At 39.7% G+C, this 27043-nt stretch overlaps 1 long non-coding RNA gene across 1 annotated transcript; it reads right to left on the bottom strand.

Annotated features, from left to right (window-relative positions):
* Window positions 1-12: 12 nt before the first annotated feature.
* On the bottom strand, window positions 13-24913 carry LOC109367195. The gene is made up of 4 exons (XR_002114057.1): window positions 24822-24913; window positions 24461-24694; window positions 2655-2765; window positions 13-329 (listed from the first exon to the last, which is right to left on the bottom strand). It is a non-coding gene; the product is annotated as an uncharacterized LOC109367195 (long non-coding RNA).
* Window positions 24914-27043: the final 2130 nt, after the last annotated feature.

Raw genomic sequence — 27043 nt, 5'->3', positions numbered from 1 at the left:
TTTTTTCTCCAGTCTTTACCTAATTAGACTTTGCTCACATTAATCTGCTCTATATGGTCATTAACTGAGTTACATTTAATATGCAGGATAATAAGATGGGATTTATTACAGACACCCTACAATTCCAGATGTTGCTCTGTGGTCATCGGTTGAAAAAGTCGATTTGCCTTCCTACCCCCACTTCACTCCAGTGTCAGATACTGCTTCCTCGTAGCCAAGTGATATGCCAGTGCAGTCTGACAAAGCTCACAGAAGAATGCACACCATAAATGCCAAATGAATAGGACCGGTGGTTTTCTCTGATGAAAAAACTACAAGCTCATTTTCAGCTACGGAGAAACAAATACAGTGCAAGTGAACAATGGATATGGATAGAAGGATTACAGATCTTGCAGTTGCAAACAATTACCTTAATTAGAGAAATCTTCCTTCTCTCTTCATCTCTTTTTTTTTTTTCCTACAATTGTTCTGCTTAGAGTTGAATGCTATGCTCTGCTATAGAGCAGTGAAAAAGAGCAGCTGCGTGTGCGTCTCTGACTCCTCAGCGACTGAAGAAAAAAGCAAATAGATGTGTGTCTTTTTTCTTTTGCAATCACGCACTTCTGATACGAGTGGTGGGTTTTAGGCATTTAGCCCAGTGGATGTCAAGAATGCTATAGTGATTAAATATTATCTTGTCACATCTGTTTAGAGGCAATATGTAACTCTTAAAAAAAATCTAGGTCATGTTAGCTTATTAGCCACCCATCTACACTGGCAAGATATGGTAACTTATGTAAGACAGATCCATGCTGGAGATAGAAAGTAGAGGAGAGAAGTGGGAGCTGTTAATGATAGCGCTAAGATAAGATTTCTATTTGCAAATACAGAACTCCCCTCCCACCCCCCTTCTTGTCCCAGCTGGCATGCAAGCGGGGCTTTATGAAAAAGAATGCAAAGGAAAAATTTGCAGTGTGAGGATTACGCAAATAATGATCCTGTTACAAGTGGCATGCAGCTATTTTGCATTTTATGATACTCTCCAGAAAAATTAAGAGAGCAAGACACATTTCTTATAAGAGACAGCAGAGTGTGGCAGCTTTGGTTTAGAGTCTTTGTCATATATATGGATAGTTTTTCCAAAACTGTTTTTTTATGGGGTAGGTACTATAAACCATTCTGTGTGTGACAGGTCTGTAAGCAAAACCATGCAAAGCATAGTTATTGTCTGCTTCTAATAAAAACATGATGTCGAATAGTATATATCATTAAAACAATTTGTCTAGGTATGGGAGCTGGAAGTATATTCCTCGAGACAACTCCTTTATGTGCATTAACGAGCTGCCTATGCAAGCCAGATTACCCTACTTATCATGATGGCCTGTGAACAACTAATATAACTTCAGGTTTGGGGAGGAGGCTTGTATTTGTTTTGCACATGTATTCTCTCTACATCATCCCTGCATTCAAATGGAAGGAACTTGAGACCTGATGAGGTTTTAAGCGTTTCCCCTCCTAGTTTCCAAAAATTACTACGGGACCATTTAGAAGAGATGGAGTATGACCAGGAGAAGGCTCTCATGGACCTTATGTCTTCTTCAGCATCCTGCCATAGGAAAGCATTAAGAAAGACAATATAGCAGAGTGTAGTGCTTTGGATTTCCCTTTTCCAAGATCTAAATTAACTAGCATTTGCCCACGTGTGTTTTTAGCCGCTGATGCGACTAAACATAACCCTGCATAAACACAACATTTAAATCTTTGCCAGTGATACATACTTAAATATGAGAGGCTGACATGGCTCAAGATGATACAACAGTAAGTTTTTCCCATTGTGGCTGGGGAGTGGTTATCTTTGTTCTCCTCTAGCTATCTATTGGAGACTAGGAGATTTTAGCACGATGAGGGCTCTGGGGAAATAAGCAATAGAATTGTTTTTGCCATTCCTGCTGGGACTGCTTCAGTGTTTTACTCTAATCCTGTGTTTTGTTCACGTAAACAGACATTACGCTGAAGAATACAAAAGATGTTGAGCTACTGACTTTCCTTCCCTTTTTGAGCACAGATTGGCAGCACCTTAGCATGAATCTTCCAGATACAGCAGTTCAAGGGAGGATAAAGGAGGTTTCCCTGGGGTCACACAGGCTGGGCTTCTTTTGACCTTCAGTCTGATTACTAGGGTAAATAAAGAATTTACAAAGGTCCAATGAGCAATGTGTGAGTTACACAACTCACATCAGCAGCACTCAGTGGAAACATATTGGAAGGTAAAAGACAAGCATGCATTTGCTCAAAACGGCACGTGAAACAGTAGTGTGCAGGGAGCTGACTGCATCATGCCTGTGTGTCCACAGATGAACAGCACAAGAAAAATGTGGACCTGCTTTCCACCCAGGGCTCCACCAGTAACAAAGCTAGCAGGATCTTCCTATCACATTGAAACCAGTGGAGGTTTTACACTTCAACTTAAATGAGAAGCAGACATTTTATACAATAAACTTCCATAGCAATAGGTAAAATAACCCCAAACATGGCATACTAAAAATAATACTCAGCTACCAGGGAATTCCCTCTTTGCTCTTCCCAGCAAAAATGCACATCTGCACCTTCATATTTACAGTTCATGATTTATAATACAAACTCATATCCAGCACTTAAAAATGAATTGAGCTCACCTTTTTTCAACAGCAAAAGCAGTTTATCCCCAAGGCTGACATGCTCTGGACACCTCCATGGAAAATTCCTATGAGAGAACTTGTCCCTGGGTGCATCTCATCTCCTCCACACTTAAAAGATAGGAAAAAAAAAAAGAAAACAAAAATTGATAGAACCACCACATCACGATGTCAAACTAAAAATAAGCATGTGCCACCACTTGGCAGAGAGCTAAAAGAAAAAGGTAAGAAAGAGACAGAACACAGAATAACAACCAGACCTAGACAGGAGAAGATGGAGAAAGGAAAAGATGAATGAGTTATTGCTAGCTAACAAAGCTAAGGATGATAACGAAAACTCATTTAATGGAACAGGCAGAAAAGAAGAGCCAAGGAAAAGTAGGCCCACTGAGAAATAAGGGAGATAATCAAATTACCAATAATTTTATAATGGTGACACTAATGAACTGTTATCTTATACCAGTTACCCAGAAGAGAAAAAAGACGAAGTACAAGCAGAACACATTAATAAGGACCCAGATAATAGAGTAGAAACAGTTACAGAGGTAAAAGAAAAGGAATGATATTTTAAGTTTTTTTTGTAGGAGACCTTAGAGAACAGAAGGGAATGATAGAGATGTGTTGAGGTCTTCATCTTCCCCATTGTTCAAATTCAAGACACAAAATGTTCAGGAAAGCAAAGAAAAACTGCCACAGCAAGAGGGCCTGCTTCAAAGGCTGATGAGGATAACAGAGAGCACTGAGGACAAAGTGAGTGATGTGGTTTGACCCAGCAGCAGCTCAGCACCACACAGTCCACTCACTGCCCCCTCTCAGTGGAATAGGGGAGAGAATCAGTAAAAAACAAAGTAGAATCATGAGCTGAAATTAAAACTATTTACTAAAAAAGAAAAAGAAGAGGAGAAAAAAGGGATAGTAGTTACTATACGTATATAACAAAACAAGAAATGCACAATGCAACTGCTTACCACACGCTGACCAAAGACCAGCCAATCTGCAAGTTGTAGCAGCCCAATCAATTCTACCATTTTTCAAGTCACTTTTTTTCTTCCGCATGACGTCACATAGGATACCATGTACCTTTGGCCAGCTTAGGTCAGCTGTCCCAGTTCTGTCCCATGTCCCCTTAGATCCCTTCGCAGACAGGACAATGCAAGAAGCTGAGAAACTTGAATGTTCTTTGCCCCATAGAGCACTGCTCAGCAACAGCTAAAATAGTCACACGTTAGCTAGATAGCTTTTCTCCTAAAGCCAACAAATAGCATCATGCCAGACACTACAAAGGCAAAATCAACTCTATCCCAGCTGAAATCAGGACAGTGAGGAATGATTTCCTTGACTACTGCGCAGACCTGGGCTGGGAAGCAGGCTGTATGAATGCTCAGTCCTGCAAAGGGAGGAGACCCCTGGAGTCCATCTGAAAAAACACTTAAATAACTGAAAAGTTATTTAAATACATTAAGGACATTATTACATATTACATTGTTATTAAGTATATATCTGCCACGTGACTCTGAATTTTCTTGTAAATAAGCAAGTGCTTTGTTGAACTCCGGCTTAATTGCCCTACAGACTTCACAGCTGGCCCCATCTGATAGACATTATGAGATTTGTAGACTGAAACTGCTAGTAGCCACAGCACGGGAGCTAAAGAATTTTGCAATAACTCTTTCCCAAGAGGGAAGGAGTGAACTAGATCCATAAATACATTGTTACAAGAGAAGCATTCAAACGAGGATTGTTTGTTTCACAGAAGTGCCATCTTATTTTATTATTATTTTCTCTCTCATGTCCATAGTAGGAAACCATCACATAAAATGCAGTAAAAAAAAAAGTGGGTAATTGGTTCTTGTACTAATACTCTGTAGAATAGCTGCAGTCCTTGACGCATACCTTAAGTGAACATCAAAACTGCTGGCTCTGACGATACGGGTTTATATCCAACTTAAAATAAGAAACATGCTGATTTTACTGATTTTCACACAGAGGGATTTCTGCACTCAAATTACAAATGCACAAAAGAGACAAAGGTGGGAGCTACAAGAATGCTTTCTAGTCTGATACCCATTTTATGTGTGGAATTGACAGTCAGAACTGTGATTGCTAATTAGGAAGGGGACAATTGCTTAGCTAGCAAGATATTTCTATTCAAATTCATGCATTCATACATTAAAAAGGGATTACAAAATTGTTAACCTTTTTATGTTCCAGTAAGCAATCATATTTTCTAGCATCTCAACATACAAATTCAGAAGATATTCATGCACTACCTGGAAATTTTTTTTGTACAGCGTTGTGGCTTTTTTGTTTTAACAGAAATATAGCTATTCTGCTATTGGTAAAAAGCAGTTCAAATCATTACCCTCCATAGCCTTTCTAATCCAGCTGTGTGTTTAGGGAGAAAAAAATGCACATAGACACCATGTATCCCCAGCATATGAAGTCTGCTAGAACCGGAGAGTGTTTTATCTATGGATTTTGGCTCTTTCTAAAATGGGTGCTCTCTTGTAACACACTATAGCTGTTCTTGTGGGAAGAATGGCAGACGCTCCCAGTGGAAGCAAAGCTGTGAACATTTCAGGGGGTGTTCTGTGGCTGCTGGCAGTCAGCAAGTCCCTTCCCTCTGCCACCATCCTGCTTATCAGAATGGAATTCAAAGACAAATCCCCTTTCCTGCAGAGGGCCAGCTGCTGCACAGATCAGTTGTGCTACAAGCTTTTTTTTTTTTTCCTCTGCAAGTTTCTCTGGAGGGATTTGGATTCTGGATTCATGCCTAGTCCTCTCTGTCTCTGCCACCATGCTGTAGATTTGCTCTGTTACCAGACATCTGACATGGTCACTGATGAGGGACTACATATATATCATACAATCACATAGGGCCTCAATCCTGAAAGCCTGTTTTCCCCCTCCTCCTCTTTCTTTCATTGCAGGCAATTTGTCAGCAAGAGAGGACTACCTTTCTTCCTTTCTGTTACTTTAGAGGAACTTTAAGCAGTAATTAGATCCACTAAGAACAGATGCTAAAATGTAGTCGTGGCAAAAAGCAGGAAAATTCAAGCAGCTTTAGTGAAGGCCTGAAGAGTTTGCAGTTTTTCTGAGCAGTGGAGATAAACTTTATTCTGCTAGAAATCTGAAGCCAGTTTAATTCTGCTAGAAATCTGAAGCCAGTTTAATTCTAGCTTCGTGCGAAATGTGCGTTCTCTGGTACTGGGCAAGTGGATGGAAGTTAAAGAGTGATGCTTTCCTCTATTCTCTACTGATTTTACTCTGTTTGTATGCATTAAGCATGTTGCAGGACACAAGATTGCTTCTTACAGGGCTAAGAAGTGGTCTCATTTAACTCCCTCCTACTTCAAATGAGTGACTGCTCATTCATCACCTGATAACCTAAGGAGATATTTCTTCCTGCCCAAATAACATCTATTTTTCCAGCAGCCTCCTGATAAAGTGACTGTATTGTTTCTCTATGTGAAATAGTAACCCATTTCCACTGACTTATCTTCTTACTTCATTTTTGTTACAAGTGCTGCCAAAGAGAAACTCAGAAAGTTCTTTCTTCGAGTGGCAAAAAGAGCTTTCAGCTACATGCTGTCATCCTCACCTGCTCTGAAAGTGAAATGCCACTAGAAATTTTTAGAATAAAAATTGAATACTACTTACACATTAGTCTCTTTTCAGCATGATTCATGATCCACTTACCTACATTTCTAATGCATATCCAAATTCAGTGCAACATTTAATTTTAACTCTGATTTTTGTATTTCCCTGGATGACATTTATAATTTGTTTTGCAGGCCTCGTTTGATGGCAGTGTGCTGTTAAACATATTAACATGAGTACAGAGTCAGGGAAGGCAGTACAGAGAGCACAGTAGGATGAGCAAGACAGACGGTACACAGATTCATAAAACCTCTTCATTAAAATTTTGATGTCTTTCTACACAAGATAGAAGGCACAGCAGATTTCAAAACACCATGAAGATTCAAAATACATATGCTTAAACATCACTAATGTAGGTTTTTCATGTTTAATTTCTAGGTAAAGATCTTTAATGGTATGACAGAACGCATGTACACAAGCTCCCACCTGGGCATCGCTTGCTGGTCAGATTCTGAAATATTTGAGTTGTCTTGTAATACACTCCAGTAATTTCAAAAACCCAATTTTCTACTTGAACATTCAGAAACTTAAAGTAGTAATCCTATCACAGAAAAAGGCAATGTACATGCAGTTTTTCATACATTCTCAGTAACTCTTATGCAATAACATGTTAGGTGCTCCATGATTTCTGAATATTTTGAAGGCATCTTAAATGCAACAAAGCAGAGAATATAAAGGCAAGGCCCTTGCAGGGAGGCGCTAATAAGGCAGTATGTGCAAAACATTCAGCTAGAGACGGGACTGATCATAGATCACCTTAATCATAGATGAAATAATGCCAATAGTACTTAAACGCAGAGAATGACAGGTAGAAAGGGGAATTACATATTCCATAGCATATAAATGCAGAGGTCTGGAAATTTTACAAAGGGAATTAATAAATACATTAAACTGGTACCAAGCATTTCCATAAATACATAATCTAAGAACAACAGTACTGCAATATCTTACTTGTCTTGTGTGTGGGTTTTTTTGAGCTGTAGGGAAAGACAGCAAAGCAGGCTGTGGTAATAGAGTAATAACAACCCAAAGAAGCAGTGAAATGAATGTACAGGCCAATATATGGACACAGTCTTTGTTACAAGTATTGCATAACAGTGGTATGGATGGATCTTTAATGCAAGATCTGTCCTGTTGTTGTCTTGCTACAAGGCTAAACTAGACCTGGCAACAGGATGAAAATGTTATTTGGCAAAGGATTCAGTTAATTCAAAAACTGTCTTGGCTTCAGCACGAGTTACAATAAAACACATAAACTTCGAAATCCTTACGAAGGAAGGATTCTGGGAAGAAAGTGATTTTACTTGGAACCTCTTACTTGAATAAAGAAAAGGATTTCATTCTTAAAATACCAGAAAATAGAAGAACAACTGGAAATTAAAAGGGAATTCATCACAATTACGACTAATTCATTATCAAACCATCAAAATGACATTCACTTTCATCTTTTTACCATCTATACTGATAACATGAGAATTCAGGAGAGCACCTCTGCTCTTGAGAAGCAGCATACCCTTAGGACAAGGAGAACTGGGAGAATTTCTCGTCATTCCAGCTGAAGCGAGTTCTGCTTGTTGGGAAGACCAGGGCTGCAGAATTTAAGCCATAATCAGACAGCTCTTTTTGGCTATTCTTACTAAGTGCTTTTCTCCACCCACCCCATCCCCCAGCCTCTGTGCTAGCATGCATGGTGGCCGTATTTCCCTCCCTTATTCTCATTAACAAGATCTTCAGTTTGCGCTTGCATCTCTCACTTAGTATAGCTGCTGTCACCAATAATATATTCTCTTTGATTCCATTCCACACTTTCTTCCCTCCATGGCCCTCAAGATGACACCAAGAAATTAGCATTTCCATCTTAAGAGTACACAACACAGGAGCAATGAAGGTAATGCATGACACACATCTGGGAATGGCGTCTCAAACAAGCCTCATTTGACATATATGCAAGCATGCTCTACAGAGCCCTTTTGGCAAAGGGCTGCTCCCACATTGGTTACATTTCATTTGTGGTTTTAGCAATCCAGTTAGGGCTCCACACATCCTTAGAAAAATGGGAAAGATCAGTATATTTCCTCATACATCCTCCTCTCATCCCCCAGAAGGATTCACAAATAAACACATTTTTAAAAATTAAACATTGAAACCATCTGAACTGGAAACGTTGATACACCTGTATATTTGTTATTATATACTTCCTTGACTTCAACAGTGTTTTGGGTGTGCTTTTGCCATTCTACATGAGACTTTTGTTGCTTGGAAAACTAGTGTTTGTGCTCTTTTGGGTTCCTTCATTTTTCCAATAGGTAACAGATGTATTTTTAAAAAAATGCTGTGGGACTGTTTTATATCAGTACATGTTTTGGTTTGGAAAACTTCACTGGTTGCATCCAAGGGCCTCAATAGTCTGCCAAACAAGGCAAAAGCAGCCAACGCATTTAGTCACTACAGGTCAGCCACGGGTGGCTGTGATGAAAATTAAGCTTGTACTTCTGATATTTGTGCTTAAGCTGGTGACAGAGCACAAAGCATTTTCAAAGCGCCAAGCCACAGTTTCAGCATGCACTGACAGATGTTGCTTCTTAGATTAGCCACTGAAATAACAGACTTAACCACTTTGTTTCTCAAAACCATTTGTTGATGAATCTTTTATATAAAGACTACTATAATTATGCTTTCATGCTTCTCAGACTCTTAATATTATATAATGGGTTACTTGCCAGCAGAAGGGAGTAATGAGTCACAAATGGTGCGACAATGGGGAAAACACGTCAGCTTTATAATGAGTTGGATTAAACCTGAGCCATGACTGCCTTAACCACGTAAAGATTTTACAGCCAGGTGTAGTGCAAATAAAAAAAAAAAACATACTCATCAGTTGAAGACAAAGCACACAGCAAATATAGTCTGAAGTTTTTATACAGATGTCCAGTATCCAAAAGATAGAAATCTAGCCCACACACTGTAAATAAATACAACTTAGTTAGGCAAAAGGAGTAAAATGTCATTATATTAACACACACATAAAACCCCTCATGGTTGAGGAAAAGAGAACTGCTTCCTGATCACAAACAATTAGCAGCTGGCTGCAGTCCCACGGCACAAAGGCTTGCATCCCTTTCTACATTTTATTCTAATGAATGTCACTGTGGAAATCGCATTATTATTTATGTAGGCCCTAGTTCAAGATAGCCCTTAATCTTATCAGCAGGAATTTCAACCCCAACATACGGCTGAGGCAAATAGGTTAGTAAGATTAAGAAGTGATTAGCTGCTCACAGCCATAGTTGGAGCAGAGCATTTGCATGTGGAAGGAGCACTCCACTGTGTATGTTCTAGGTATAGCTGGCCCAGGGTTTTCTGGTGGCATTCCTCATTGGCCAAAGCAGCAAGTGGCTCAGTGCTACTTGTTTCTCCCTCTCCCTGCACTGCCAAGCCTAGGTTGGTCATGCTGACAACCATTTTGTTGTTCTAAAACACATTTCACTCATCCTTTGGAAGCTTTGCAGTAATGCAACCAAGAAAATACAGCTATGCCCTTCCACTTGGGATGCGTAGCGTATGTATTCATCTCAACAGGATATCGGATTGGAGGCAAATAGGAAATGGAAATGAAGCTACTCACTTATCAAGTCTCAGTGTTTTTTTTGTTTTGTTTTTCTGGATGGAAAGCTATTTGGTCAGCAAAACTTAGTTTTCCTTTCTGTATGACCGTAGCTCTCGGTACATGCATTTACTTTTAACAGCTTCAAAAATGATCTTTCCTTTAGTAGCTGTGCATTTTAAGCAGTGCTATAGATTTGTTGTTTCTTTTCCCCTTCCAAGCATGATTCCTCGTATGCACTGTTTGTTTTCATTTATTGCACAATCACCTTTGCCTGACCACTGGGTAAGCTGAAAACGTTGGAAAAGCTGTACTCAAAAATTCTTGTGCTTTGCTTCTAAATTTTTATCCTTGTAATCTCTTCCCAAACCTCTTTAATAACTCAAGTATTATGTTTTCACAGGCATTTAAAGTTCCTGACCTTGAAAAATTCTTAGCCTCTTGTTTTCAGGTTTTGTTTCAAGTTATTTTTTCAACTTGTTATTCAAGGAAAAAGGAAAAGTAGAGAAAATAGGGGAAGTCTTAAATCAACCATGCGTCCTGCTGCTTTTTGCCTTCTTATACAGTCCTGCAGTACTATCTGTAGCCTTCTTTTTTTTTTTTTTTTGTGACCACTCACGATTTGTGACCACTATCTGAGGGAAGCTAGAATTACTACATTGCAACACCCCAGCTAAGCAGATTCTCCAGGCTGTGCTAAGGCTTTGAGCACACTAAGAGAAGTTAACCAGGTTATTCTGAAAACTTTCGATGGTTATTTAAACTAATTTGCCCAACTGCCTTGAAACAGGTTAAAATTTATCTGAATCCACCAGGACACACTGCTGCTGGGAAGGCTGCAGAAACCAGGAAGGCATGCATCTGCTGGACCACAGCACCATAGAGACATCACAGTGAAACGAGTACAATTACCAATTCAGTTGATTACTGATAGTTGATGTTACTTGAACACAAGTCACATTTCTAAATAAACATGCTGAAATACTGCTTCTCACAGACCCGTTATTACTCAGACCTTAAAGAAAAAAAGAGTATCAGGCAGGTTAAGTCTTTTGTGTGGTAAGAAAAATCAAATCATTTGAGTTTGAAGGCTGAAGAGTTTTGACATTTATCCATACGTATTTTAAACAAGCCGATTCATCATTCTTATCTTGGCTTTTCACCCAAGAATGGAATAGTACATTATGTTCTCTGTTCTGAGAAGGTTAAATTCTCAAGTTTTGAACCAGTGATGTAAACACCTGTATATTCTCATCACCTTGAAAATGAATGGCTGAAGATACACAGAAACCTTGGCAAACCTCTCCATATCCTTGCGACAACAAACGTTCATAACAGAAAAAGAGCCACTCACATGCTCTAGCTGCTTAAAGGATAAAACAAGGTGTGCCAAGAAATCCCCGGAGCAATTCAGCTGAGCCCAAATGTATCACTGAATGCTTGCAGCATCCCACAAGGCCCTTATGGATGTTATAATGAGTTAGAGGGTCCTGTACAAAGACCAAATATAGAAGCAAGTTTAACTCAAGGAAACACTTGATCCAGCTCCCTAAAAAGCTGGATTTTGGCCAGGAATCAAAAGCACAATGGAACAAATTCTCACCTACTGCTTCATTGATCAAGACATTTTACTTGCTGCCTGCAATACAAAACTGATGTCACCCGCACTTTTTTCTGCCAGCAAAGTTACCAGCCCAGCTTTGATATTTATTGGTGCTGATGTAGAAAGTACAAACAGCCCACAGAGATTTTTCCGTCTCAAACTCAATTTACAGCACAGGCTTCAAAGCTCACAAAAACACTCTTTCCTTCCCTATGACAAATTCAACTCCCACCAGATATCTGGTATTTTTCTTCCCCCATGATTTCTGCTTTCAGCATTGGTGGTCACCGTGTCCCACAGAGCAAGAGTTTAATTCTAAGTACAAATGTGAGATCTGCAGGCTGAGCTGCAGTTTTCTTAGACATTTTCTGACTGTATCAATACAGTCAGTACAATATATATACACTCAGTACAAGGACTGAAACGACTGTTGGCCTGATTCTGAGAATTAAGAAATAAAAATGAAACAGATATCAAATGTAAGTTATTCCAGATGAAATGTTTTACTGTTAATACACACACACTGATGATTCTAAAACCGTCTAATTACACAGATTCTTTAAACTCATATTGATCAAAATGTGGCAAATATTGCAAGAGGTGTTCTTTTTAAATTACACAGAGTAGAATCAACTTGGAAATTTCAAAGCACGTCATAAGATCCTTTTCAAAGTGTTTCAATCAACCTTTCTAGAGCTCAGAAATCCCTCTATTCTGATTTTGCATAAGCAAGCTCACCCTGTCCTTACTGATGCTGTAAGGACTACCAACAAAGTGCTAATGAGAATATTTTTTGTGAGCCTATCTCCTAACAAAGGAATTTGACTAATCTGACAAGGTCACTTCAATATATGCATCTCAACTTATGTCAGCTTGTAATGACTTCTTCGGATCAATAATGACATGGCTAGATTTGAAACTGGCAACCTAGAGGCAAAAGGCTTTGTACCTTGTTACTAATCTCCTGAGCTTTCCAGTCCCTTTGAGATGCTGCTTTCTAATGAATACACTCTACATTCAAAATGAAAAATGGCTTCAATTAAAGAGAGATCTTTGGGAAAAAACACCCGTTGCTGAGCAGACAACCCTATGGTATTGCTCATTTATTCTTTTAGGCCACCAGAGTTAATATGTCAGCTCTGTAAATTCAACACTTCTGGTGTCTCATGAAGAAAAACAACCGCATCACCCTGAGACACCAGCAGCTCCCCCTGCACTGGTGATGGTGTGGTAAGCTTGGGTTGGACAGGGCTGGGAGAGGGATTTGTTTCTAAAAGTACTGCAGGCACAGAATTTGAGACCTACCCCTCCTAGAAGTCTATAAGTGATGCATGTAACAAGTGTAAGAGATTGCATGGCTTGTAGATACTGCAAAAAGGACACAAGGTGAGCTCGTCATCATGAAAGAGAAAGACAAGTATTTCAAAGCTGTCGAACAGAGGTAAGAATGCTAGCCCTTGTCTGAGCCTTCTACCATGAGTTTTATTCCTTTCCTCCTTATTCCAGAAGTATTTTTCCTACAGTCCCCTGGTGCCGTGGAACAGAATAGTTTCCTTTTGCCTCTGAATGGTAGCTGGCAACAGATGTAAAGCTGGAGCAAGGCCTAAGCACATAGTATGTCACTCTGTGCCCCACAGGTCTCCAGGCCACTTCCTCAGCTGCATGCTTTTTAAAGTTTCATCTCTAATTCAGGTATTCAGAGTTAAGTCCTGATATCCTTATTCAAGGCTGAGGTCAGGTGAAAGCTCTGCAGATAATAGTATTCCCCACAGACATACACTGTGATCAGCCTCAAGTCCACCTGAGCCCAGGAACAGCAGCTTCACATGCAGTAGACAGACAGGAAAAGCAGCATTAAAAGAATTAAAGATCCTTACCTTGATTACAGGAGAAAAATATTGAAAGCACATCACTGTGGTAAAGCAGTAAGAAACAGAATGTATTTATCGCCTCACTGGAACTAGATTATGAGTAAGCTTCGCTGATTAAGCACTCTTGGGTGAGCTGGATGGGGACAGAAGCAGACAACACTGAACCTTTGCTGAGCTTCACTGGAGTTGAGGAAGGATTTGCACCCACCCTGCAGCTCTCAAATCCTCAGTTACGTGACCAGTTACTAAGGCACAGACCTGTGGTCTCACACGCTGCCAGAGCAGCTTCCCTCAGCATATGCTGCTCTGAGCTCTATTGTGACAAGAGAGCCTCATTTTGCACTTAGCCTGTTCTCTCAAGTGCCCGGGACTTGTAGCATTTTAATCTTCGCTGATTTTATTTGCTATTACACACGCACCCAATTTCCCCAGTTTCTAAAGCTTGGTCACCAGGTGCAAACTGCATATGAAGTGCTAGCATCTGATCCATTTTTAATGGATGATACCATTGGTAATGGCATAAAAGCAGCAGACTAGGGGAAAGTAGACTACAAGTTTTAAAGCAGCTTTGTTGTCAACTAAATAACCAAAAAAGCCCTTATACAGGTCAACTTTTCACTGCTCTGCCTCTCTTCCATGCCTGTTTGCGTACAAGCCCAGATAAAACTGCATTGGCAGTTCAAAAAAGATCCTGACAAACTGGAATGTTCTAGACCTTCCCACTTAGTTACCCTCAAAGTTTAGGAAAATTAGCATCTACAAAACTTGCTTGTTAGCACAGCGCCACTACTAAAGAGAATCTACGAGTGCATCAGCATTTATGAAAGTTGAATATCTAGAGTGACACGAAATTAGATGCTACAATAGTGCATGCTAAATGCACAGACAGTGCTATATTGTTTTAGTAAGTGTGGAATTACTTATCAGAACTTCAGTAAGTTGTAGCTCTGATATAAGCAAGTGCCAGATTTTAGCAAAAAAAAGTGGTGAGCAAATAGTACCACACACTTGAGTACCACCTTAAGCACATCATGCTCTATGGTTTCCAATTGTAACAGAGCAAAAACCACAACAAAGTTTTCCACCACTTATGTAGATGCAACACAACTTGGAGACTGTTTGGCTTTTGGCTAAGCTCCTAAATTATTTCTGAACAGAACTGTTAGTCTGATATAACTTGTACATAAACACAGATTGCAGTGTGTATGTACACAGTAATACTACACCACCAACTGAGTTCAGGATTTACAGCACACAAAATATCAGTCTGATTTACAGAAGTCCATTAAATGAAAATTTCAGAGGTCCATCCAGCAGTCCACTGGATCAATCCGTATAAAGTCTTCTACTTGCAGCACCACAGTAGAGAGATATAAAACCTTGACTTAAAAAGGCTTTCTAGCTCTGACTTAGAATAATTGGCATTTGAAATCTACTTCAACAAGCTTTTTGTGCTATATTTTATTTTTGTTACTGTTTTCATTTCTATGATGTTTTTCTTCTGCTGTATGAAATGGTGAGGACTCTGTTCAGATTTACAGCTCACTGATCTGTGCTGAAAATATCTATTATGATGAGCAGAAGAATACATGGAAAGGAAAATTGACTATCAGCATTTTCAGAAAGGTAAAGATCTCAAGAACAGCAATCCTGAATGTTATATAACAGTTAAAGGGTTGTTTTTTGTTTTTGTCCCCCCCCCCAAGTGAAGATCTGATAATATTTCCCCATCAGCTCTAGCTAATTGCACCACACTTAGGCATGTCTGCCAGTGTATTAATTTCACTATTAAACACAATGAGAAGCAAAGCATCCACAGAACCTGAGAGTAAGAGATTTCTCTTGCTGGTCTTCATTTGAAGACGAGCAAAATGAGTAGAATTCAGTGGCAAGTATATTCTTTTCCACTTGGAAGCAAGTACACAGAACCATCTTAAGTACAATTCAAAGCCACGGGGATCATCTAGAGAGTTTTAACCTGGAGAAGCACCAGATAGCTGCTTAAAAAGCAGTCTAAACAGAAAAGAGGTCAAAGGCTTAAAGTAATATAAGGATTTTCTTGAACCTTACACTGACAGTGCCATGGGGCCCACTTTGTTGGTCACTCCTGTTTTTGTTTTTTTTTTTAACATCATTTTTATACAGCTTAATCAAAGCTCTGAACTTAGGATACTAAATATAAAAAAAAGAAAGATACGTACCTTAAATTAATTAGTATCAACATTTGTACAAGTTTCAGTCCTACAGTTTTGTATCCCATTTATCAGCTAAGTAGTATGACCTGGAGTACTAAGAAAGAAGTCTCACTGTTAACTATTTTGCCTGCCTCTCTAAATACATTTGGGTTAGTCTTTGAAATTGTGTTTGATTCTTTTAAGCAATACAGAGTTAGCCTTAACAAGATAAACATTTAATAGAACACCAGCTTCACCATACCCCCACCCCCAACATTCCCAAGCTAACCAAGCACCCTCCACAGGACCTTTACCAAGTGCAGATCTCTACTTCAGCCGCACCTTAACACCTGGGATCAAAATTATTGGCAACAACTGATGATTTATTTGATTGTTTAATTATGCTCGGCACTATCTCACGCCATGTCTGCTGGCACTTAACACAATAGTACTTAATTGTAATTAGCAACTATTGCTAAACCTGTGCTAAAAAGCAACTTGATTTCAATTCCTGACTGAAACTCTAGCAGCGCATGCAGATTATGAGTGCTCCTGTACTAATATCTCCCAAAACCAGGAGAATATTTTACTGTTCCGGGCAGGACCAGCTGAAGGGTCCTCCCTAGAGCCCGTGGGCTCTCTTGGAAAACAAACAGCCTTTGTTTTTTCACAGCCTCTCTCTACCTCTAAGTCTGCCCAAATGACTGTGGGAAGAATCAGGTCAGGACACCTGAGGCATCACTTACAGCAGGCTGGCTGTACACACACAGGCACCAGGGGTTTGTTCTGCTTTGCACTGTACAGTGGACAGGTGCCATGGTGTTGCAGGAACAGAGGAGAATAAAAGGACCTAAATCTTATCCAGCCTTTCTCTTTTGCTATGTGCTCTGCTATGGCAGGGCACTTTAGTCCCCTCTCTCTGGCTCCCTTGGCACTTCCAAGCTACAGCCACAGGAAATGCCACAGGAAAAAGAAGTGGAGACTCCATACTGGCTTGGAAGGGACTTGAAAGCCCATCCAGCTCCAGCCCCCTGCCATGGCCAGGGTTGCCAACTGCAGAATCCGGCTGCCCAGAGCCCCTTCCAACCTGGCTTTGAGCACCTCCAGGACCAGAATATTCACAGCTCCTTTGGGCAGCCTGCACCAGTGCCTCACTGCATTCCGAGTAAGTAATTTCCTCCTAACATTTAATCTGACTTCAACTCACTTTCCAAAGGAGAAATGCTGGTGTCACCAGTTATCATAACCGTCACTCAGCATTCCCCGTGCTCTACAAAGCCAGCACAGAATTCATATCTGTGCATCTGCCCTGTGAAATGGCTTGTGTGTTAAAACATCTCAGGGAGTTAGCTGGGACAGCTGACAAGAGTTACCACGCTGCTGGAAAGCAGGGCTATAATTACCATGAGAAGTACTCCAAATTTACATCTGCTGCTGAAGGCCAGGCAGTTTGTGGCTGGCACAGACAAAACTCACTAAGTAACCTGCATCTGATACACCCAGGAATTAACTGAGTAGCTGGTGTTGTAAGTGGAGTAATTAAAGGAGTAACTGCAAAAGAACCTGCAGTATCATCTCTGTGGCTTTCTTGGCCCTCCACTTCTGCTGCTTCTTCTGTCCGGACACACAGAACCTCTCCACCTAGAATGCCAAGCACCTCTCACCCTGTGAAAGCCAAGCACTGGGCAGCAATTGCCATATGCCTGCTCAAACATTTAGAGCTGATTGCCTAGTGTAGTGCCACGCTCCCTCTCTTTAGCTTTATTGATAGGGCAAAAAGAGTTAACTCCTATCTACAACCTCCTCATTACACCCCACAGTGTAGCGCCCTTAAATAACACCTTTTCTGTAGGTCTGATTGGCCAATATACAGTAGCTTCTATTGGTTCCTTTGAATACTTACACTGCACACAGAGTATGCGTGCATGTAATTTATCATGTCAAACTCATTTTTCTTCACACAGTATTGTTGCTGCCTTTCTTCTTCCAGAGACATATTATTCACTGTGAATTTCCTTTGTAATTAAGTGCTTTGGTCGCAGTACTGAGCTCTGTAAACTGACAAAGGGAAAACTGAAATCACTGCTGCCTCAAATTGGTTTGCATTCAGCAGGGTTGCCTGCCATTTGCGTAGACCAGCAGATGTCAGCCTAAATTGAAAAATGAAAAAGAAATACTGTATCATAATGTTAGTGTCTCACATGCCAGATGGGAGTCTCACACAACATGGCAGGAGCAGTTAGCCAGCAGTGGTTAAAATTCTGCGTTGGTAAAAGTATGGTTACACAGCATGCACCGAGAGTCTATTTTGATTACAGCACTTAATTGCATCACACATCAACGATAGTTTAATTTATGAGGATTGATTTTGTTAATTCAAACAGTTCAAAAGACACTGCCAAAGCTTCAGTTCATTCAACTGAAACTGGCTTAAGCTTTGCTCACGATATTTGAAGATAAATGACTATGTATAAACTAATGCCTTCACCCCCTACTTGTATATTTATTTCAGCATCTGTCACTAATTGTGAGTTACATTTAAATGCAAAGTGTTAGTAGAACAGGTTACAGCACTGAGCCTTGTATGCACAAAACCCAGTAACAAAAGATCACAAGATTATTTGCCCGTGCACACTGTGATCTTTCTGGCGTTTTATTAGGGCTATAGCCTTGAATTTACTAATAAGTAATTGCAGGAACAGGACAATCATGGATGGCGTACTAGATAAATAAAAGGATGGAGAAACGTATTCAAGACATGACTTACGGAAACCACTACTTAAAAAGCAGTAGCAGTACACAAACCTGACATCACGGACAAACAAAGGTAATATTAAGTTTACATAACTCACCCAGTACTTCTTCTCGAGCATCCAGATCATCAAGTCAGGATTTACTTGAAACCTCAACATTTACCCAAAATCAAAACGCCTATCCCTCTTTTTATGCCTTATTTTTCAGGTATACTATGTCAGCATTAGAAAAAACAGGCAAATAAAATCCCACTAAAAAGCTAAATCAAGCCTGAAGAATGCTAATGTTTATGATCTTAGTGACAATACAGTGCATTTTTGAGCCCAGAGTATTCCTACACTACATATGAAAGCAATTTCCAGAAACAAGTAAAATTAGACTGAAGAAGTGGTTTCTTAGCTTTGATAGACTACTTTTAAAGAAAAGCACTCAGACCCATCTTAACTTCACACTTATTCTTCACTGTTTCTCCCATTTCTTGCTTCACCTGATGAGATCAATCGACCCTCACTCATACTGCCGGTAGCAAGACAAATCTTCATAGGATGCACCTTGTGTTGTGTTAATGTGTTAATAATGCCCGCTTAGGCACTGCAAGTCCAGTTGCATAAAAACAGGCTTGTATGACCAGCCTTAGGTAATTTGGTCACATACAGTAAGAATTTTTATGATTTCAGATTCCCCCATAGCTCAGAATCTCTTCATATAAGTGTGCCAAATAGACTCACATGACCTCCCTTAAGAATGACCACTCCCAATGAGAGCTCTTACAACTGGCTTATAGAATAAAACTCTTTATTGGAACAAATGATTACAGACTCTTGAACTGCTGGTTGTATGGGCTGCTGAATCACAGCCTGAACCTCTGATTAACCACCTGAGGCAAGCAATGAGTCAGTCATGTGAGCACAGGTGAAGGCAATTCACCTGTGCTGCAGGAAGGGGTGGAGCCTGGCTGCACCTCTCCTAGACCCATTTAAGAGCTAAATGCCAGTGGGGAAGAATCTCTTCTGGAGATCCACTCTACTGGAGTTTCTCCTGCGAGCTCAGGTTATAGGTGAATCTACCTATCATTTCTGTTTCCTGCTTTGGTGTAATAACATCATAGCCAAGCTCTCTGTTGTACCATAACATCAGTATATTCATCAACTGGTGATTAATACCTTGTTTACAGAACATGCGTTAACATCAATAACATAAATAATATAGCAATCACAAATGTGTTAAACTACAGAATAATTCTGTAGACATTCTTACATTTCTGAGGGGAAGCACTCAGTACAACCAAGAGCACAAATCTTACCCTTTAGGCATCCCTAACCAGGACGAAGAGATTCAGCCCATCCACTGGTCCCATAAGTCAACAATATCTTCCCCTCTTATCTGCGAGGGTACCTTCCCCAAAATTCTTTCTTTTCAGCTACTTTTATACTATTTTTTTTTCCTCAGGTGGAACTTGAGTTACTCTAATCATACCTATCTTTGTTGCAATAGAAAACAGAAAAGCTAATAAGTTACAGTGACTACTGAACAGTTTGTCAGTTCCATAGTACCAAGAAGTTCCCATCACTGCACTCTCATGACAGAGCCTGGGTGCTGAATGTTACACCTTGATCCTCATTGTGTGCTGCATCTCTTAGAGTCATTGTACCAAGCTCTCCTGATGCTGCTAGCAGACTGACATCTGCAGGCCTGATGTTGTTCAGAGAATTATCGTGGAACAGACACCTTGCATATTCTTTGTACTCCACCCTGGAGATTTCTTCAATGCTTTTCTTCTTTTAAGAAATTGTCCTAACAAGTTATTTCCATTAAGTACTTCACAATCCACCCATGAATACAATCACTCAAGCTTCTCAATATTTAGAAATAACTGTAAAGATCGGACACAGTGTTATTTTGACAATTAGAACTCAAACTCACTTGTCATGAAGTCATGGAAGAACGTTACTATAAAAAGCAAAGAAAAGATGTGTGTTCTTCTACAGAAACACAGTAAATCAGAAAGGCTTTACCATGTGACAAGCATGAACTGTGTAGACGTGCTGGAAAAGCAAATAAATCATCTTTCTGTCAGCTAAGTGTCATATCACAGAAGAGTAGAAAATGGAAAGTTTTCCTAATATCTAGTTTGATTCAACAGTACTAGTAAAAAATGAAAACAGTATCAAATCTATCACGATTAATTCTGTGCTATAACATTAGTGGAAATTCCTCTTGCCTCCATCCCCTGTCATACCAGCTCCTCATGTCAGCTTCGGTTCACTTATTTGGAAAGCAGTTGAACAGCGTCAACTCAGACTATAGCATGCTTTAAATGCTCTCTTGAGCTTTAGGAAAAAAGGAATACGGTACTGTTCACAATCATAGTGTTGCCAAAAACAAATTTCGGACATGAAGAGAGAAAAGCATACAAGGAAATAGCCTGCTAATTGCAAATTTCATTAAGAACAGCAATAACCAGCAGGACAATAAATATCAAAGCATCCAGACCACACTCATTTTGTTTATGTTTGTCCCTTATTCCTATAATATATCTTCCATAATTAAAGCCACTGCATCCATAGCCAAGTGACTGTTGCTCCAGGGGTACATCTTGAACCACACCAATAGAAGCTGCGTCCAGGTCATGTCAACCATCAACTCCTACCCAGGCCTACTATGTCGAGCCTCACCTGACCCCTTGGATCAAGTAGCAGGACCCAGTGCACTCACTGTCTTCTATACTTCCTTTGCTAGTTCATAAAATTCTCTTATTTCCCTTCTACAGAACAGATAGCTACAGTGCTATGAAAAAACAAACAAACAAAGCAGATAACAGAAATCCTTGCTAATTAATCTATGTCATTCCCCCCTCTCTACACCTTCCCCCCCCCCTTAGTACTGCACATCACATACTGCTTTTTCTTTGTCCCTTGCTGCTTTCTATCTTTGGATATTCTTCTGTAACAGCACTGCAGCCTTCAGCTCAGAGCACATCTTTCCTTTCCCTCTGAGGGTTTTCCCCTCATGCTCACTTCTCTCGCTCCCTGGTAACATACTTGAATACATAAAGATGCATTTCACACCTCAGCTTTTATCACGTTTTATCTATGTATTTATTTCTCTGCTTTACAATCTCACATAGCTTCTCCTCCCTTCCCTCTCCACTTTCAATTTCTGATGACATTCCTTGGCTCAGTTCCTGCTGTGCCACCACTTGTTACAAAGCAGAAGCCAGGAGTCTCTGGGGAACAGGGCTGTCATGTTCATCCATTTGGCACAAAGTGGCAGTGGTGGGCAGGTGTTGTCCAACCCACGGCTGCACCAACACAACTATTTTGGGCTAGTAGCAATGTTATAACTGTCTAAGGGGTGCAGATCCCACGAGAGGTAGAAGTCAGATAGCTGAAACAGAACCACGTGGCAACCAGAGGAACATACGTGAACTCTTGATAGTGTAATTATACTCATGACAGCATTCAAGAAAAAAACCTCATTGCTATCCTTAAGAATCAAGCTGTTTGCTTTACTCTTGGAAAAATATTTTTAGATAGCAATACTACAAAGGAAGGAGATATAAACAGAAAGAATGTTTTCTTTCTGATTCCTTTGTGTCCTTTTTATAAGTCTTGAATTAACCTTTCTGTGCAACTTCACAATGCAATAATTATCCAATTAGCAGCTGTAAATCCCAAACCCACGCCATACAGTGGGATGAAAGGATCATGAGGGCACATGCACACTGAAGTCTTTTTGGAACTGGCAACGTACAAGTAAACAGGAGTGAACTTTCAAAGCAAAATTTCACTGTTTTCTGAAAGATTACACCACTTCAGCAATCTGCATAGTTTCACTGAGGAATTACTTTCACAGCTCCTCACAGAATACAGAGAAGCTTTGTGACTTCAAAACAAGCCATTCAGATCTGCAAGCTGTGAAGAGAAGTCAGGGTGTGAAAATGAGGGAATGCTCTAAAAGCATCGCAACTGTTTCTATGAAAACATTTTTTTATCTACGTATTTCAGCAAAGCTTCTTTGAATTCTGAAGTGTTCGGCTTCAGATCTTCTGGGAACTCCAGAGGAATGCATAGATTTTGAGTGAACTTCTTAAAATACTGTGACAAATAGTTCCACTCCAACTAGAAAATACAACAAAGTGATCCCATGAAGAGAGAAAAACAGAATCATTGAATGTATTTTAAATTACTTTTCACCATCAATCCATATAAAACCAGACATGATACCAGATTAGGAGCTCCTTCTCTATAGTTACCACTAAGTGTAGCTCTATTGAAGATAGTTTTTATCTTTAGAGACATTAAAGTCTTCCACTTATGTTCTCCTCTGTGTATTTACTGCACAATCCCGATAAACTTTTTGGTTCCACATGAAGCCCACTGTCTAGAAACCTGGTATCCCTGGACAGGCTGGTCAGACAGAAACTATGTGCAATTTCTCTGTCATATAAAGAGACGTACTTGTGAAACAGGCAGGGAGGAGAAAGCTACTCAGGAACAGCCTTGACGGGAAGTTACACTTGAGAAGTTTAATTCCTTAAAGCACATGCAGATAAACATACTGGGGCCAACTAAAGCAGCATGCTCACAGACCAGATCCTAAGCAGGAGCAGAGGAACGCAATTACGTTCATAAAGATCACGTAAACAACTTAGCTCAGATATCATGAAACGCACACTTAAAAACAGATTAAAGTTGTACTGAGGTGATAGAAAGAGGTGCCATTCTCAAGCTAATAATTTTCATGCTTCCTGGAGTACAGAAGTAACAAGATTTGGTCATAGCCCTGGGTAACTGATAACTAAACCAGTAAATCATCAGCATAACAATGAAGGTGGAAGTTTAACTGTGGACTACCTGCTCCTGAAAGAAACACAGGAACTCAGAGCATAGATGTAAAAACCAATCCCTCGTGAGGTTTCATAATGTATCTGGAGTGAACCAGCAAGAAAAAAAAGCAAGTTATAAGCACAGAACTATGTACCACTACACAAAGTCTGGAGTATTGCAGAAGTATTGGGCAGCGCAGAGGTGAACTACCCTGATCAATTCTGTCAGGTTCAACAGACAAGTCCAACAGCATCAGCACTGGTAGGATGCTGTCATCAGCATACATAAGCATACGCCTTGTGCTATAGCTCTGTAAAGGGCAATCAGCATGCTGGGCAAAGATCAAAACAATAAAAATTTCTCATTAAAGACATTACCTGGGCAGGTACTTTCTTTGTCAGCACTTTTGAAAATCACGTTGAGAAGAAAAGTAGCAAATTGGATGATGATGAAAGAATACTCCGAGGCAGCCTCTTCTACCACAGAACTTCATTATTTTACTCAATAGTTGAGAAGCAAGAGCCTTCCAATTTATAAAGATAGCAGTATAACTAGTTATAGGCAGCACTTCATCCTGCAGCCAGTTATTTTTAACTGTAGGAGGTAGTTTCTGGGCTAGTTACTGAAATTCACTTCTTGTGGTCACACTTGACTTAGATAACAAACAGGTAACTGCTGTGTGCACCAATCACAGTCGTTTCAGGCAGTGGGGCTCACGATTGAATCTTACACTACTGTGAAAATGAAAAGGTACAAACACAACAAGAAACAAACAAAAAGGCTTCACTTGAGCAGAAGCCTAGCTCTGAAGTTGTCAGTACTGTCAGACATGTTGCTGGAACTTCAGCTTTTTACGTGCCCACTGTAAATGTTAATTTTCTTCTGTCAAGCTTTTCAACTCTTTTCAACAACCACTGTAGTGAGGTACCTGTTGTGTACATGTAGTTCTTTGTAGCCCTAATCCATTAGATGGGGAACAGTTACACACACAGTTCAGTATTTATCCACACACAGCTCTCCTCACCTATTACCATAACCACAAAAGCCGAAGAATTTAAAGATGTTCTCGTCATGACACCGACACCATTACTGCTATCTCTCCCAAAAGAGCATCCTCCTTCCCCCCTACGAGTTCAGTATAGCTGGTGGAATTGAAATGGAGTTTGCTTTGTAGCCTCCAACTTCCCTCAATATGTTGGGAACGACTATCAAAATTGTGATACAGCTTTTAAAACCTGTCTCAGTAGTTCACTGCAAACTGTAATGACATTACATTCTTAAACATGTATTTCCATGAAAGTTATTCCTTACCTTAAATTCAATGGCTCAATTCCCACTTTAATAAGGATTGAGCTTTTCTCTCTGAGGTAGCTCAGAACCTTATTTGGAATCATAAGAACCTGACATTAGCAAACTTACTAAGAACCTCGTCGTTCATTTAATTATTATTTTTGTCTTATAAGCCAAAGGAAGATCAGTCTGCACAAAGCATTAAGTAAGCGGGAGTTACAGGCTCCTCCTTTCAAGTTAAACCACAGTTTTGAACTAGAAAAAAAAAAAAAAACAGTAAGTAACTGTAGGAAAAGGCAATAGGAGATAACCAACTAACAAAATACTCAAAAAAGAATGATGACTATAATCTAGTTAAAGAAAAAAAGAAATATTTACTTACCCACGCCAAGGATCAGAGCTTATCAAAATCTCCCAAAAGAAGAAACTCCAAGTAGAGAACACTCACTTGTGGCAGCCAGCCCTTAAATGAGGTTTAGGGAAGGGCAGGACCAGGTTCCACCCCTTCCAATCACACAGGTGAATTGCTTTTACCTGTGCTCCCAGGGCTGGCTGTGTGCCTTAACCAGGTGTTCAGTCATTGTGTCAGGCCATGGCTTAGCAATTCCCCATGGCTTAGCAATTCCCATAGAATAGGCTGGCTGAATTTTTGTACCCTTGTAAGGCAACTCATGAAGGAGTCCAAGTATTCAGATAGAGCTGAGGATTTTTTAATTCCTGTTGTTCTTGACTTTGACATTAGTTAAGATGGAAGAGCACTCACACTTAGGGAGCGCTCTTAGTGTCTTAACATGTTTAGTGTCAAATGTGTGACTTCATCTGAGACAACCAAGTCTTCAGGATGCTATATCTATGTGGATGTGAGATATAACGGTTTTATCTAATGGGTTTACAAACCATTCAAAAGGCGTCTGGTAATTATAAAGAATTACTGAGCACTTCAGATCATTTGTATAGTATGCAACTTCTGCAGATCCAAACTGTAAGCTTTCTGCAAGCATTTGTCCACAGTTTGTAAATAGCTATGGTCTGTTCTGTTTGCAACTCGCTTTTGCTAAAATAAGAATTTTCAACAGCAACCTCCCCAGTAAATATTTTCAGAAACATTTCAGTTTGTTTACATGGAATATGTGAATGCAGAAGACTGTTTTTCATTTAGCAACCACTACAGATTTAAGCGGGGCAAGGAAGTTCATTACAAGTCAGCGTGTTCACTGTAACATGTCTATAGCAACTTCAACAAGAAAGCAGCTTGATAATAAAGTTTTCTTTCTAAGCACTCTTGACTGGAGTCCCATTTAAAGACAGTGTTTCATTAAATATCACTCTTGACAGCTCTCCTGCCATTCCTGTTCTCTTACAAAAAGGAGAATGACAGCTTTGCAAATAGCAAATGACTGTAACTACACATTTAATGTACACTTTGAATGCAAAGCTGTGATAAATACTTGTATTTCTTATAGAACTCTGCTGAAAACATAATTACACCAAGAGAATTTAATAAGTACAAAGACTTCCACTGTAACTCAAGAAATCTCCTTTTGATACCACTCAAACATAGGAACGGTAGTCTGGGCCTTGTGCTTTCCAGCAGTCAGATGAGCGTACAAGAGGAATTGAGCAAATTAAAACTGAATGAAAAAACTGCAGATCTTGTTAACTCCATGATACATCTGTCAACCAGAAAGGGTTAATGAAATCCACAAAGCTGCTAGCCTTACTGCAATCATTTTCTGTTTCATTTATTGATCTTTTCAATTTGTGTTCACAGTTTAGTGTTGAAGCAGTTATTTCACCTCGATAACAAAAATGTGTAAATCTACGGTCTTTGTGGGTACAATTTTTGTATACAGTTTCTTTGGAAATATTGTAGAATTGCTCAGGTTGGAAAAGAACTTAAAGATTATTGAGTCCAACCACAACCTAACTGTAATACTCTAACAACCCTCTGCTAAATTATGTCCCTGAGCACAATGTCCAAATGGTTTTTAAACATATTCAGGAATGGTGACACAACCACCTCCTTGGGGAGCCTATTCTAGTGCTTAACAACTCTTTCTGTAAAGAAGTTTTTCTTGATATCCAACCTAAACCTCCCCTGGCACAACTTGAGACCATTTCCCCTCGTATAAAGGGTCTTTTTGCGTTTTACTTTTATAAATTTGCTTTAAGCTCATCTGCTCACATGCCTAAATACCACTGCTATGAAGATCTGCTTTTGCAACAGTCTCAAAGCACTTGTTATTCTATCCTCACTGATTTTGATGAGATTTAGCTGCAGCCTCGCTTCTAGTAGACAAGTTCATATCAGTACCTAAATTCAGAAATAAACATCTTTTTTTGCATTTGTTAGAAACATGGATGTTATTATCCAAGAAAAAAAAACAACTGAACAAACATATCCCAGATATATTCGCATAGAGCAACAATAGCACCAGGCAAACATATTAAAAGCGGAATTTGGCATGAGCTGGAAAGAAGCAGAGTTTTGCTGTCTATTGAACTAGAAAAGGTACACAAGGAAAATAAACTGCTGATCTTAACAACAATGCTAAGTATATGAGCACCTGGGGAACGTATTCAGTGATAACTTGGTATAGGTAA

The sequence above is a fragment of the Meleagris gallopavo genome, chromosome 4, assembly GCF_000146605.3.
Source record: "Meleagris gallopavo isolate NT-WF06-2002-E0010 breed Aviagen turkey brand Nicholas breeding stock chromosome 4, Turkey_5.1, whole genome shotgun sequence".
In the NCBI taxonomy this organism is placed as follows: domain Eukaryota; kingdom Metazoa; phylum Chordata; class Aves; order Galliformes; family Phasianidae; genus Meleagris; species Meleagris gallopavo.
This window is presented reverse-complemented; position numbering and strand designations above follow the sequence as displayed.